The 14373-nt window shown below is 34.4% G+C and overlaps 1 long non-coding RNA gene across 1 annotated transcript; it reads right to left on the reverse strand.

Moving 5' to 3' along the window:
- Positions 1–1658: 1658 nt before the first annotated feature.
- LOC132635727 (uncharacterized) lies at positions 1659–12406 on the reverse strand. The gene is made up of 3 exons (XR_009580703.1): positions 11988–12406; positions 10044–10120; positions 1659–4402 (listed from the first exon to the last, which is right to left on the reverse strand). It is a non-coding gene; the product is annotated as an uncharacterized LOC132635727 (long non-coding RNA).
- Positions 12407–14373: the final 1967 nt, after the last annotated feature.

The following is a 14373-nucleotide window of genomic DNA, read 5'->3' on the forward strand; positions in this document are numbered from 1 at the left end:
CAGATAGAAACCGCGCATTTCTGCTTCATACCACAACCAACCACCTGAAACAATCTACACCCCAAAAAGGATGTAGCGAGTGCAATATCAGTACAATCCACGCGTACTGAGTAAGTATCATAAGCCGACAATGGTAAGAAACACATATCAGTAAAACAATTCATAGATAATGTGATAGTAACCAAACCAAGTCATACGTCTATCTACCACGCATTATAACATCAATACCTTTTAAATCATTAACTTTCCTCTAATAATCATAAGACAATTTCACAACAAACTCGCAATTCATATATCATTAGATCGTTCGTTTTTAGTCGAAGAGTCAACTCCTTATCATAACACACTTTACACTACATCACTTAGAGACCAATATGTAGTTGATCTTACGGACGATCTAAGGAATAATTCGACAAGTACAAACAACAACTATCACGCCAAGCGCACACCATCGCCTAAGTAGAGCATCTAATCCCAAATGTGCCAAGTCTGAATATATTAAGTCCGAATCCAACATCACAAGTACAACACCAAACATCTCAATCATAACCCATGGTGAAATGCAATGCGATAATGTATGGATGCAATGTAATGCTATGCAAAGGTTTTGTACACATGTGCTCCGGACGGAAATATCGACATCTTGGTAGAACAATCCAGTATAACTCGCAAAGTCTAAGTGCTACCCATCCTGGATCTTTGCCCATGGGGGTTCTTACCGGCACCACTCTGGGGGACCCACGGAGTCCATACACTCAGTCAATTAACGATTTCGGAACTAACATCGGATATTGGCTATCTCACGTAAGTAAAACCGAGCCCGGCTCATCAAAGTGTTTCATCAAGTATCATCAGTATCTCAACAGTGTATCATGAAAATGAGAGTGCGTGCAATGCATGTATTAACATCAATATTCATGCTCAGTATCACAAGTACCAACAGTGGGTGCGCCAATAATATATCTGAATCACAAATACCAGCAGTGGGTATGCCAAAAATATCGTAATCGAGATGATAAAACAGAATCCAATATCTATCAACAACTCATGGCATCAAGCCAGCACAATAGAACAATCAATCACAACACAATAGAATGGCTAGTCCCAAACATACAATAGGTTAATCAAGTCGATATACTTTATTACCACTTCCATTAATCGGCCTATTAGCTTAGAACAAGCAATTTCACCTTCTACTCACATTTAGTCGTCCCAACTCAGTCTAGACCTCAATCACAATTGTTAGTACATTTTATTCTTCCATTTATTAACTAGGTTCGCTATTAATGGCATAACACAACTAATCACATATTACGGAAGTTTCTGTCGTGAGACATAGAAGAATTAGATATCACCCACTACTCCCAAGTCACATAAATCCACCGATATTCAAGAAACCACATCAAACATCTTAAAGAATCTACAGGCCACAAGCCCAAACATACAAATCACACAACGATACAATCCTAGGATTCCATCTCAAATCTCCAGATTTCTACACATGCATTTTCTGTTCCTTCTAGTACATGAATATGAGAAACTAACCGAAGTCTACCGAAAGGGAAGCCATAACCTACCTCATAGCCGAGCAGGTGCCACGAACATCCATTGATTCTTCAACTCGATCACCACACCATAATCCCCATGGAGAGCTTGAAGACAATCATGAGGCCCAAGAATAGAAATTACCATTAGAACCCTCATAAGAGATTTCAGATTAAAAGGAAGGTTTTGGGATCTTAACCCACTCCTAGATCCCATCTACAACAACACTAGGTGATTCGCCAATTTTTAAGCTTATATTGAGGAACACCATTTCCAAGATCCATGGAAGAACTCATTATTAAGAAAAAGAAAGGTAGGAATCTAGGTTATTAACACATTTAGGGGAAGAATATGGAAGATTGCTTAATGGGATTCTTGTGAAAATTATTGCTAACCCATCATTCTCCCACCATAGATACTTGTAATACCCATTAGATGGTTCTCTAGGTGAAGACTTATTTGGAGAAATTTACTAGGTGGAAGGAGAATTTGAAGGTATTAGAAGGATTATCAGGACCAACAATCTGATTATTTTCATTTCCTAAAGGACCTGTGCGCTTGGAATTTAGGGTTGAGAGAAAAATGAGACCAATTCCCGAAATGAAGTCTTAGATAGTGTTTTCACTCTACGAGACTGCCCAGTGGTAATTACATTCACCACTTTAGCAGTGCCGCTAGGGCTGCTGAGTGGCCGCTATGGCGGCTCACTGGCCATAAGCTCTTACCGCTATGGCAGTGATTCGACCACTACAACACCACCGCTTTAGCGCCAATACTGGTGCTACGGCGGCTCAGCTGGGCCTGGTGGCCCACACTTCCATCCCTCACGCGGTACGCACAGCGATTTCGATTGAATTAGCGATTTCCAGAACAAACTAGATGAAGATACTATTAAGGAGTCAGAGTTGCGACCTTTCTTCGAAATTCACAATAACGACAAAACGGGTCGTTACAGTTAACTCTAATTTCAAGTACTACATTCATCTCATTTTACTTGTCATGTTGTTAGAATAATAATTTGACTAAATTAACCTTATTTATTCTTCGATCTCAATTTAATATTATTTTTTTCTTTTACGACATTAATCTCTTTCATATTTACTAGAGGAAGAATAAAAAGGAAAAATTAAAATGTAAGAGACAATCAATTAATTAATTATTACTGGTATCTGTCACATGGAAGTGCAAGTAAAAGTTAAAGAGTACTAATCACAGTAGAAAATAAAGAGACAAGGGATTAGGCAAAACAAACAAAAAAAATAAAGTAAGAAGACATGGTACAAATTAAAAAGGACATGGATAAGGGTGTAAAATATTAATAACTAAGTTATGAGAATTTTAACAAAGAGAGTGCAAAACGAGAAATGAAGTTTCATTCTCCATACATTTAGATGAAGTTGGAATAAAGATAACATTAGAGAAAAAGACAAAAATGGTCCCTTAACTATGATAGTAGGTTCAAAATAGTCCCTTAACTATGCACTTAACGGTTTTAGTACTTTAAGTTTGTTACAAGTTAACAAAAATGGTCCCTTAACTATGAGAGTAGGTTCAAAATAGTCCCTTAACTATGCACTTAACGGTTTTGGTCCTTTAAGTTTGCCATAAGTTGACAAAATGGTCTCTTAACTATGAGGGTTGGTTAAAAATAGTCCCTTAAGTATGCACTTAACGGTTTTGTTCCTTAAGTTCACCAAAAGTTAACAGTTTTAGTCTCCGACAAACTATTCATCGAACTCTGTTTGTTAGATTTGACTAGAACTGTAAAAAAAAAAAAGGAAAAAATTAGCAAGAACTCACATCTAGAGGTACACATTATTAAAGAAATGGTCAAATACCTCGGGACAAAATTGACGGACGTTAGTCGGTTATAGAAAAAAACCTACAGACTTGATAATGTCAGAAAATGGTGTCTCGAAACACAAAGACCGACGGACTCTATCGATTAAAACTGAGGGAATCCATCGAATAAATAAAATACACTAGACTTTAGAAATAAATTAGAAATAGCAGAAACTAAAAAAGTTGTCACTACCAAAAACAAGCGAAAAAACGATGGGCGGAAACCGATGGATAAAATCGAGGGACACTATTTTTTTTTAATTTTAATTTTTTTTTACGAAAACTAACGGAAGTCCATCGGTTATTTTTGAGGAAAAATGAGCGGAAACTATTTTAAAAAAAAAAAAATCACTACACTGGAAGTATTTAGTTTTCTCTAGTTTTCAGTAAAAACGAATCTAATGCATTTTACTTAGCGAATGGACTCCCTCGATTTTAATCGACAGAATCCGTCGGTCTTTGTGCTCCGAGACACTATTTTTTGACATTATCAAGTCTGTAGGTTTTTCCTCAGTTTTTTCCTATAACCGACTAACGTCCGTCGGTTTTGTCCCGAGTTATTTGACCGATCTAGAGTTCTCACTAATTTTTCCCTTTTTTTCATAGTTCTCGTCAAATCTAACAAATAGAGTTCGATGAATATTTTGTCGAGACTAAAACTGTCAACTTATGACAAACTTAAAGGACCAAAACCGTTAAGTGCATAGTTAAGGGACTATTTTGAACCTACTCTCATAGTTAAGGGACCGTTTTTGTTAACTTGTAACAAACTTAAAGGACTAAAATCGTTAAGTGCATAGTTAAGGACTAAAACCCTTTTCTCGATAACATTACAACATAAATATAATCTCACAAAATATAAGACAGACCGGATAACTTGAAGCACTATAGAAATATTAAAGTGGTAATATATATAGCACAACCTCATGTCATAAACAAGAGGGACAATATATCATACATCTTCAAAATTTGAGCTTCTTCTACTTGGATGATGAGTCTAGAAGAAAATCAGAACCTGAAAGTAAGGAAACCAACAATTTGATATAAGTGTATTATTGCATCCTCTAAACATCAAATAATTGTCACCATGTATATAAACTTACTTCTAGTATTATGCAGGAATTAGAAGTTGTATGAATTGACATAAAGTTAGCTATGAAAATTGGGTTATCACAATAACAGAGCAATTTAATTTTTCGATGTCAAACATTAAATTTTCAAGTGTTACGCCAGAAAGCCGAAAGCTAGCTTATAATTAAATAGCTTTAATTTCCGAAAAGCTCGTCCTATATTTGTGTTTCTTTTGTTGCCACATGCAGAGCGGAGCTAGCGGCGAGAGGTGATTCATCCTAATTGGTTTCGTCATCCTAATTGGTTTCGTCAGAAAATTATATTGCATACAAATGGTATATAGATAAATTATATTGCATACAAATGGTTATATATATATATATATATATATATATATATATATATATATATATATATATATATATATATATATATGTGTATGTATGTATGTATGTATTGTGACCAGAAATTAGATGCGTGATCGGACCAGTGTGTCTGTTCACGTCGGCAAGGAAGCCCTATTCTAAGTATAATATTCTAATAATAGTGCAATTGTAATAATGGTAATATATGATTTGTAGTCTTATTAGAATAGATTTACCTTATTAGAATAGGGTTTAAGGAGGTGGCCTATTTGTATATAAGGAGGTCATTATGTGAACACAAAGGGCAGAGAAAATTCTCCCAACATTCTTGTCTCTTCACAGCTTTTCACATCTCTCTCTATAGTTTAGCATGATATCAGAGACAAGTTAGAAAGAACACGAAAAACCCTATATACACATAAATAATGCCAGTGGTAAAGGCAAACGAATCACTGGTGAAGAAGACAAGACAGAGGAAAACAATCTCTCCGTATAATATTACGTCAAATAAGAACCCGGAATTGTGGTGACACAAGTCTAATTGAAGGATATATACTATGAACAATGAGCTAGATCCATGCGAACAGCCTTAAGCGCAACGAAAAAGTTCGACTTCGTGGATGGAACATTCAAGAAACTAGATGAAAAGTTGTCGGATCTAGAAGATTGATGGACTATAAACTCACTATTGGTGTCATGAATTCTCAACACCATTGAACCGACGCTTCGCTCAACTATTTCTCATAGAGAGGAAGCGGAAGAACTGTGGAAAAGTATCCGGGATCGTTTCGTGGTTATTAACGGTCCTCGGATACAACAATTGAAGGTGAACTTGCGAAGTGCAAGCAGAAGGGTAAAACCATAATGGATTACTATGAAAAATTAACAAAGTTGTGGGATGAATTGATGAATAGATCCTGACATGTACGTGCGATAAGTGCACATGCAATCTAGTAACTGCCCTAGAGGCCAAAAGAGAAGAAGAAAAAGCACATCTTTACCTCATGGGATGATGAGATAATGTATGAAACAGTGAGGTTTAATTTACAAATACAGGATCCATTGCCATCATTGAACAGATTCTATTCGAAACTGGTGTACGAAAAATGTGTGGAAAAAGGTCGCACGTAAAACTAAGGACCATAGTGAAACTATAGCTTTTGCGGTGCAAGAAAAATATCTTAATCGGGCTCAAGGTGAAGGGGAAAATATTGATTTGTTTTGCACGCATTGCAATATGTCCAATCACGATGTTAACAAATGCTTCTAACTCACTGGTCATCTGGATTGGTGGCCGAGTAATTAAAAAGGCGATGGGAAGACAGGTGGTCAGGAATGAGGGCAACCAAAACAACATAGAGGTGGTTTGGAATCTAATTGGAAAAGAGAAAACAACTGGGTTAACAATGTGGTGACCAAGGACAGAAATTACGCAGACTCAGGACTTGTGAACATAGGCCGGACAGGACCCCCGAATTGAGCAACGAGAATTGAAGGATTGTGATTCACATGTTGAAGTCACAAAAGATGAAGATTAAAGATGGATGGTAAGAATGAAAACTCATATTGAATTATTGACTCCGGGGCTATCAACCATGTGACAATAATTTGGAGAAGCTGTGTAATCAACGGGAAATTCCTGAGTGTCTGGATGGAAGTAACTCAGCAGCTACTAAAGAGGGAACAATCAGGCTAAATGATATGCAAATTAATTTCTGTGTCACAACTAATTGATCTTTTAGATTGTGATGTAAAATTTAACGAAGTTTTGTGTGTTATACAGGACTCTGCCACGAGTACGCTGATTAGAATGGGCAAACGACGAGGTGGACTTTACTACTTTCGGAATGTACCACATATACGAGCTATGAAGGTGGAAGCACTAGACTGTTCGAGCTTTGGCACAAGAGATTAGGGCATCCTTCGGTGCAAGTGACTAACTTAATTTATGCATTATGTCTAAAGAATAGTAGTGTTAGATTAGATAAAGAGCGTGATGTCTGTCAGAGGGCAAAACAAACAAGAATTGTATTTTCATTAAGTGATAATAGCTACTGAGATTTTTAAGTTGATTCATTGTGATTTATGAGGCCCTATAGGATTCACTCTTCTTGTGGTGCCTCGTATTTTTTTACGATTATGGATAATGGTTCTCGAGCAGTGTGGATCTTTCTATTAGTTGATAATAAACAACTGTCCCAAATCTTAAAAAATTTCATCGCTTTGGTAGACTGGCAGTTTGGTAGAAAGGTGAAGGCAGTTAGAAATGACAACATAACTGAGTTCACATGTATGAAGAATTACTTCTTTGAACACGGAATTTTTTCCAAACATCTTGCACAGGGACGCTCTAATAAAATGGAATAGTCGAAAGAAAACACTGTCACATTCTCAATGTGGCATGAGCATTGAGATTTCAGTGGTCATCTTCTAATAAAATTTTGAGGAGAGTGTGTTTTCACTGCTGGAAATCTAATTAATGGGAAACCCTCTTCAGTATTGAAGGGAAAACCCCTTATGAGATTTTGTATGGGAAGGCCCCACGGTATGAAAATGTAAGAATACTACGGTCATTGTGCTACGCATACACAATGGAAAGAATAAGAGATAAATTTAAAAGTCAAAGTCACAGGTGTGTGTTTGTAGGGTACCCATATGGAAAGAAAGGATGAAAGTTGTTTGACTTAGAAAATAAGGAATATTTGGTCTCCAGAGATGTGGAATTCTATGAGATCAAGTTCCTGTTTGCTTCAGGATCGCGTGGTTTGATAAAAAAATAGAGATTTCAAGATAGAGTTTATGTGGCAAAGGGGGCTTGAATATCAAGTGGGAGGAAATCGAATAAGAGAGAATACAAAAATCCAGAGAATTAAACTAGACGGATACAATTGATTGATGACACTAGGGAAGAAACTCAGATAGACATAGATGCCGGATCATAAGTCCATACTGACTCAGACCGCATAGAGACAGGGTTGGATGGTGAACATACAGAGAATTTCTGAACATAAGAGGTTCGGACAACCTGTTCGGAGAAGCAGATAGATCGGGAAAAACATCAGAAACATGAATCAGTTCGGCTGCATGACTATGTTACTGAAACATTCCGAAGGAAAAGTTCATTAGATCGTCCACCTGCCCCTCAATAACCTTCAGGTGCACCTTATTATCTAGTTCATTAAATAAATTGCGACAATTTTTCTTTGCGACACTGAAATTTTCTTGCAACTGTTACTACCAGAAATGAGCCGAGATACTTCTCAGAAGTGTGAAAAAGGAATAATAATGGAAAGCAATGCAAGCATTGGAGGATAATGGAACATGGATGCTGGAGACATTGCCATCAGTTAAGAAAGCACTCAGATGCAGATGGGTCTACAAGATCAAGTACCACTCTAACGATACCATTGAGCGTTGTAAGGCTCATTTAATTATTTTCGAAAGTAAGCAGGAGGAAGGAATCGACTGCAATGAGACCTTTGCTCTAGTTGCTAGGGTGGTGACTGTTCGGACATTTTTGGTAGTTACGGCTGCTCGAAATTGGAAAATGCATCATATAGATGTTCACAATGCCTTCTTGCATAGAGACCTCAAGAATGAAGTCTATATAAAATTACCGTCGAGACTTCGCATTTCCAATCCGGGAAAGGTATGTCGTCTCCGAAAATCTCTATACGGATTGAAGCAAGCTCCGCGGTGTTAGTTTGCTAAGCTGTCAAGCGCTTTGCCAAAGTATGGATTCAAAAAATCATACTCGAATTGCTCTCTCTTCACTATGAACCAATATGGTGTACAACTCAACGTTTTAGTTTCTGTAGATGACTTGATCATTTTCGAAAACAAGCATAGTCTTATTGAACGGTTCAAAGACTATCTCCGCAAGTGTTTCCCCATGAAGGATCTAGACTCTCTGAAGTATTTTGTTGGAGTTAAGGTTGCCAGGATTCCCACCAGGATATTCATGTTCAACGAAAGTATGCCTTGGATATAATCTCTTAAATCGGATTGTTGGAAGCTAAACCCAACAACATGCCCATGGAACAAAATCACAATTTGGCACTGGTGGGTGGAGCCAATTTGGTAGTTCCGGAACCATACCGTCAATTGGTCAGGAGACTCATATATCTCTGTTTCACCTTACCGTAGTTATCATGTTGCGTGCATGTTCTTTCTCAGTTCATGCAATAACCAAAGAAAGCACACTACGACATGACTTTCTGGGTGATGCATTATTTGAAGAAGAACCCGGGACAACAAATAGTGATGAGGAAGGACTGTGACCTCTATTTGTACGGATGGTATGATTCAGATTGGGTAGGATGCCCGCTGACCCGGAAGTCACTTAGCGGATGGTTTATCTCGCTCGGGAATTCACCAACGTCTTGGAAGATCAAAAAGCAACATATTGTCTCCCACTCTTTAGCGAGGGAAGAATACCAATCAATGGCAATGACGGTCTATGAATTGAAATGGTTGAAAAGAATTTTGAAGAGTTTGGGAGTCGAACACAAGTATCCAATTAATATATACTATGATAGTCAAGCGACAATAAATATTGCTTGAAATCCGGTGTTTCATGAACGAAAAAAACATATTGAAGTGGACTGTTACTATGTCGGGGATGAGTTCTAGTCTAGTACTATATCCTCCAGCTACATGCCAACCGGTGAGCAATTGGTTGATGTATTTACGAAAGCGTCATGAAAGTCGCAGTATGAATATTTACTCGGAAAGTTGGGCATTCAAAACCCTCATGCTCCAATTTGAGGCGGGGTATTGTGACCAAGAAATTAGACGTGTGACCAGACCAGTGTGTCCGGTCACGTCGGTGAGAAAGGCCCTATTCTAAGTGTAATATTTTAATTATAGTGCAATTGTAATTATGGTAATATGTGATTTGTAGTTCTATTAGAATAGGGTTACCTTATTAGAATAGAGTTTAAGGAGTTGACTTACTTGTATATAAGGATTATGTGAATACAAAGGGCAAAGAAAATTCTCCCAACATTCTTATCTCTTTACAAATTTTCACGTCTCTCTATATTTTGGCAATATATATATATATATATAATATGTTGAATTCCCCTAACTTACTTCTTTATATTTTAAATATCCTTAATAAAATTTTTGACTTCACCACTATGATCTCATTGTTTAATAAGACATGATCTATATAAATACATACGAAGAAGAAGGCATTAAACAATTCAGAATACTAACTTGAATATTATTCTTAAATAGAGGATCAAACCATCTCCTGGTTGTTTCCTCTGAGATAGGGAAAGAAGGCACAACCCCTGTAAAAAAGTTCAGTTAAAAAAAAAAATCAATTGGATCTCTAACCAATATGCCGGGTGCGTTTGGTACAATGAAAGTCATCTTCTGGAAAATGAATTACTTTTTTTATAAGAAAATAAAAAAATCTAAAGAAGGTTTCCGATATTTTGTTGGAAAGTAAAAGTATTTGTTAAAAATTGATAACAACATTATTAACAAACCGAATAGTGTTTTGATGAATTGTTGAGGATAAAAGATTGATAATAATGGCTATACTTGACTACAATAATGATACAAAATTTAGAGTTATAAATATTATATAGGAAAGTAACTTCCCTACAAAAGTGAGATGAGTCATTTCCCGATTTTTGGTAAAAATATTGAAAAATTAACATAAATAATCATTCATCCAAAAAAAAAAAAAATAGCCACCAGATATATAATATATGTATACATTACGTATATTGACTAGTGAATGTAAATATTTTTTGCCGAACGATCAGATGTCTAGCTTTGCAGTAAATATTTTCTCCACATTTCTAGGAGTTAATTCCCCAAATGATCACCCATGTTTTGAAAATTAACTCCTAAAATCATTTTTGAATCTTTTAGGACTACAATATCACCCAATTATCACTATTTTCCTTAAAATATACAAAACATCACAAAAGCCACCTTATTTCCTAATTGGCATGCCATGTCACATTAAAATTTTATTTTTAATGATAAATTTATTTAAATCATCAAATTCATTTAACCCAACCTTACTCGTGTCTTATATCCAACTTAGATGAAAATGCCCAACTTTTATTTTGGATAAAACTAATTTAAATCAAGTCGCAAGTCAAACATTCTTTAACTCTAACTGGTCGTTTGGTAGAAGGTATAAGCTGGGATATCCCAGCATTAATTTTTGTACTATGTTTGGTAGAAGGTATAAATTTATCCTGAGATAAATTTATACCTTGTATCAAATAAAGTATAAAATACATCCCATGATATAAGCTGGATATACCTTCTTATACCATTTATCCTGAGACTATTTTATATCTTCTCCTAGATGGTATAAAATAGTCCTAAGATATGAGATAAACTAGTCCCGAAATTATAATCCTGGGATAATTTTGGCCATGCACCAAACGACCACTAAGAAGTTTGGTAGCACACAGAAGGTAATAGTGGATGAACAAGAATTCCATGAACCGTAGGATCATCATTGAAGCCTAAAATATACTTGAGAACTTCTTCTGTTGAGTTCAGGCAAACGCACTTCATGGGATTTGATCCCAACAAATTCCCAAGTTTTTTATTTTTTATTTTATCCCATTAATAAAATATTATGCCATCATATTTTGGAGAGTTAAGTATGGTGGGCAGTTTTTTTTTTTATTCTTATTTAATTCAATATTAAGATGTTTAATATCTACGTTTTTTATATGCTACGAGTTGTCCTTATTACAAGTGGGGTATTTTAATTTAAGTCGGGTATAAGACATGAATTGAGTTGGGTTAAATGAGTTTGATGAGTTAAATAATTTTATTATTAAAAAAAAAATGTGACATGGCATTTCAATTAGAAAAGAAGGAGATTTTTGTGATGTTTAATATATATTGAGGAAAATAGTAATAATTGAGTGATATTATAGTTCTAAAAGAAATAAAAATGATTTTAGAAGCCAATTCAAAAATATGGGTGACCATTTAGGGAATATTTTCTATTTCTAAGAAAATATTTTCAGAAAATAGTAATAGTTAACTCCATTTCTGGAAAATATTTTCCATCATACCAAATCAGAAAACACACGAAACTAAAACAACATTTCGGCAATAAGATGAAATTGAAAGAACAAAAAAATGTAGCTAGAGGAATATTAACTAGTTAATTACTTGAATCTGCAGAAGTCGAAGGTTGCTTTGATTCCTTGTATAACAAAGTGTCCTTCTTCATTTCTGTCGCAGATGACTTTCGCATACTTCATCAAGTGGGTGGGAAGAAAGTACTTTCCTGTATAAACTCCATCAACATAAATCATTAACCAAGTAGACATAAATCCCTCATAGTCATCAGGACTCAAGTTTCCATAACTGAAATTTTTGCAATTTAATTCCCTCCATCCATCAGCTTCAATTCTGATGATTCTTTGAAATTTGTCCGGTCGAGCCGGAGGAACCCATACTCTAATTTCGATATCATTCTTTGACCTATTTTCTATTACAGTGAGTTTAGCACCCATTATTTAATTTGTTTCAGTGCTCGTGTGCTAGTGTATGCGTTTGTGCTATTTGTGGAAATGAACTAATTGGAATGTGACAACCTTATTATTTATAATGCCAAAGAGATATAGATTGCGTGATTGGAACTTTCTTGGAATTGGAGAAAGCAAAGAGGAACTTTCTTGGAATTATACAGCTTATAAATAGTCTATATAAACAGAGAAAGAATTGGACTTTGACCAGGTGGATTGAATCACTGTGACAGTGATAAAGACATTTACTCTTTTTTTTTTTTTCCGTAGCTTATCGAATCTTAAGAAAAAAAATCTAATAAACATTACGGTTTCAACCGTGACCTTTTTTTTTTTTTCCTCAACCGATGCCAGTATTCATATTGGAGCGACTAAGTCACTAAATTTGAATTTGAGTCGGAAAATCCCACATTGAAGGTAACTATGATTTTATTATATATATGGATGAAGTATATTTCTCTGTTTTCATTTTTTGAGAAAATCTAACTCATCATACATTTCTAATTTTCCTGTTGTCATTTACTAAAAAACAAGAAAGGACAGAGAAAATGCAAGTCTCAAAATATTTTGACTGCTTTTTGGACAAAGTACATTAGATATAGGGAAAGGGAAAACGCTTACTTGGTCGGATATTTACCTTAAGCAATTTAATTTTTTACAGTTAAAAAAATTAAAATGAAAAAATATATTGCGTTACCATATGAAAAAGGCATATCTTATATCCATTGGTTTGTTGTATACATTGGATGTGAGTAATGTTTTATCTTTAATATATGAACCTAATTTTTATGCACGATAATGGGAAAAAATATTTACCCAACGGAAAAGGTCCAAAAATACCCCTGAACTATTGAAAAAGGCTCATAAATACCCTCCTTCCATCTTTTGGTCTAAAAATACCCTTCCATCCACCTTTTAGGTCTAAAAATACCCTTAAGGTTTGTTTTTGGCTCAAATATACCCCTCAAACTAACAAGTTAAAATTAACTCTTTTAAAAAGCCAAATGGCAATTTGTAATTGGTCAATAATAAAATTCCGTAATTTAAAAAAAAAATCCAAATTTAAAAAAAAAAAATTGCCAATAATAAATTTCCAGTAATTTAAAATTCCAGATTTAAAAAAAAAATTGCCAATAATAAAATTCCGTAATTTACATATTTTTTTAAAAAAAATTGTGTGGAAACTTAAAAATTAAAAACTAAAAAATTTAAAAATATGAATGAAACTGTTTTTTTTTTTTTTTGCATTTCGTGAATTAATCAACGAAATATGTTTTTTTTTTTTGCATTTCGTGAATAAAAAAACGAAATAGGAAATTATAATTTTTTTTTTGCATTTCGTGTATTAAAAAACGAAATAGGATAAAAAAAAAATATTTTCGTTCATATAAAAACGAAATTGGAAAATTGGACAAAATATATTTTCCAATTTTGTTTTTATATGAACAAAATTAATTTTTTTATCCTATTTCATTTTTTAATACACGAAATGCAAAAAAAAATTTATAATTTCCTATTTCGTTTTTTTATTCACGAAATGCAAAAAACAAAACATATTTCGTTGATTAATTCACAAAATGCAAAAAAAAAATCAGTTTTGTTCATATTTTTTAATTTTTAAATTAAATAATATATGTGTCCAATCACAAAATGTCATTTGGCTTTTTAAAAGAGTTAACTTTAACTTTGTTAGTTTGAGGGGTATATTTGAGCCAAAAACAAACCTTAAGGGTATTTTTAGACCAAAAGGTGGAAGGGGGTATTTATGAGCCTTTTTCAATAGTTCAGGGGTATTTTTGGACCTTTTCCGTTTACACAATTATGTTCACTTATGAGGTAATTATAGGTTAATCTATATGATGTTTATTACTAAATAAATGACTTGATATAAATAATAACTGATATTCATAATGCTAAAAAGATTGCACCATCAGTCAAAAGCTTAGGTATGTTATACGTATGTCGAAAGCTTCTAAAACGCAAATTAGAAAAGAGGCAAACATCTTTAAATACTTTAATTTTTAACA

The sequence above is a fragment of the Lycium barbarum genome, chromosome 4 (assembly GCF_019175385.1).
Source record: "Lycium barbarum isolate Lr01 chromosome 4, ASM1917538v2, whole genome shotgun sequence".
Lineage (NCBI taxonomy): Eukaryota > Viridiplantae > Streptophyta > Magnoliopsida > Solanales > Solanaceae > Lycium > Lycium barbarum.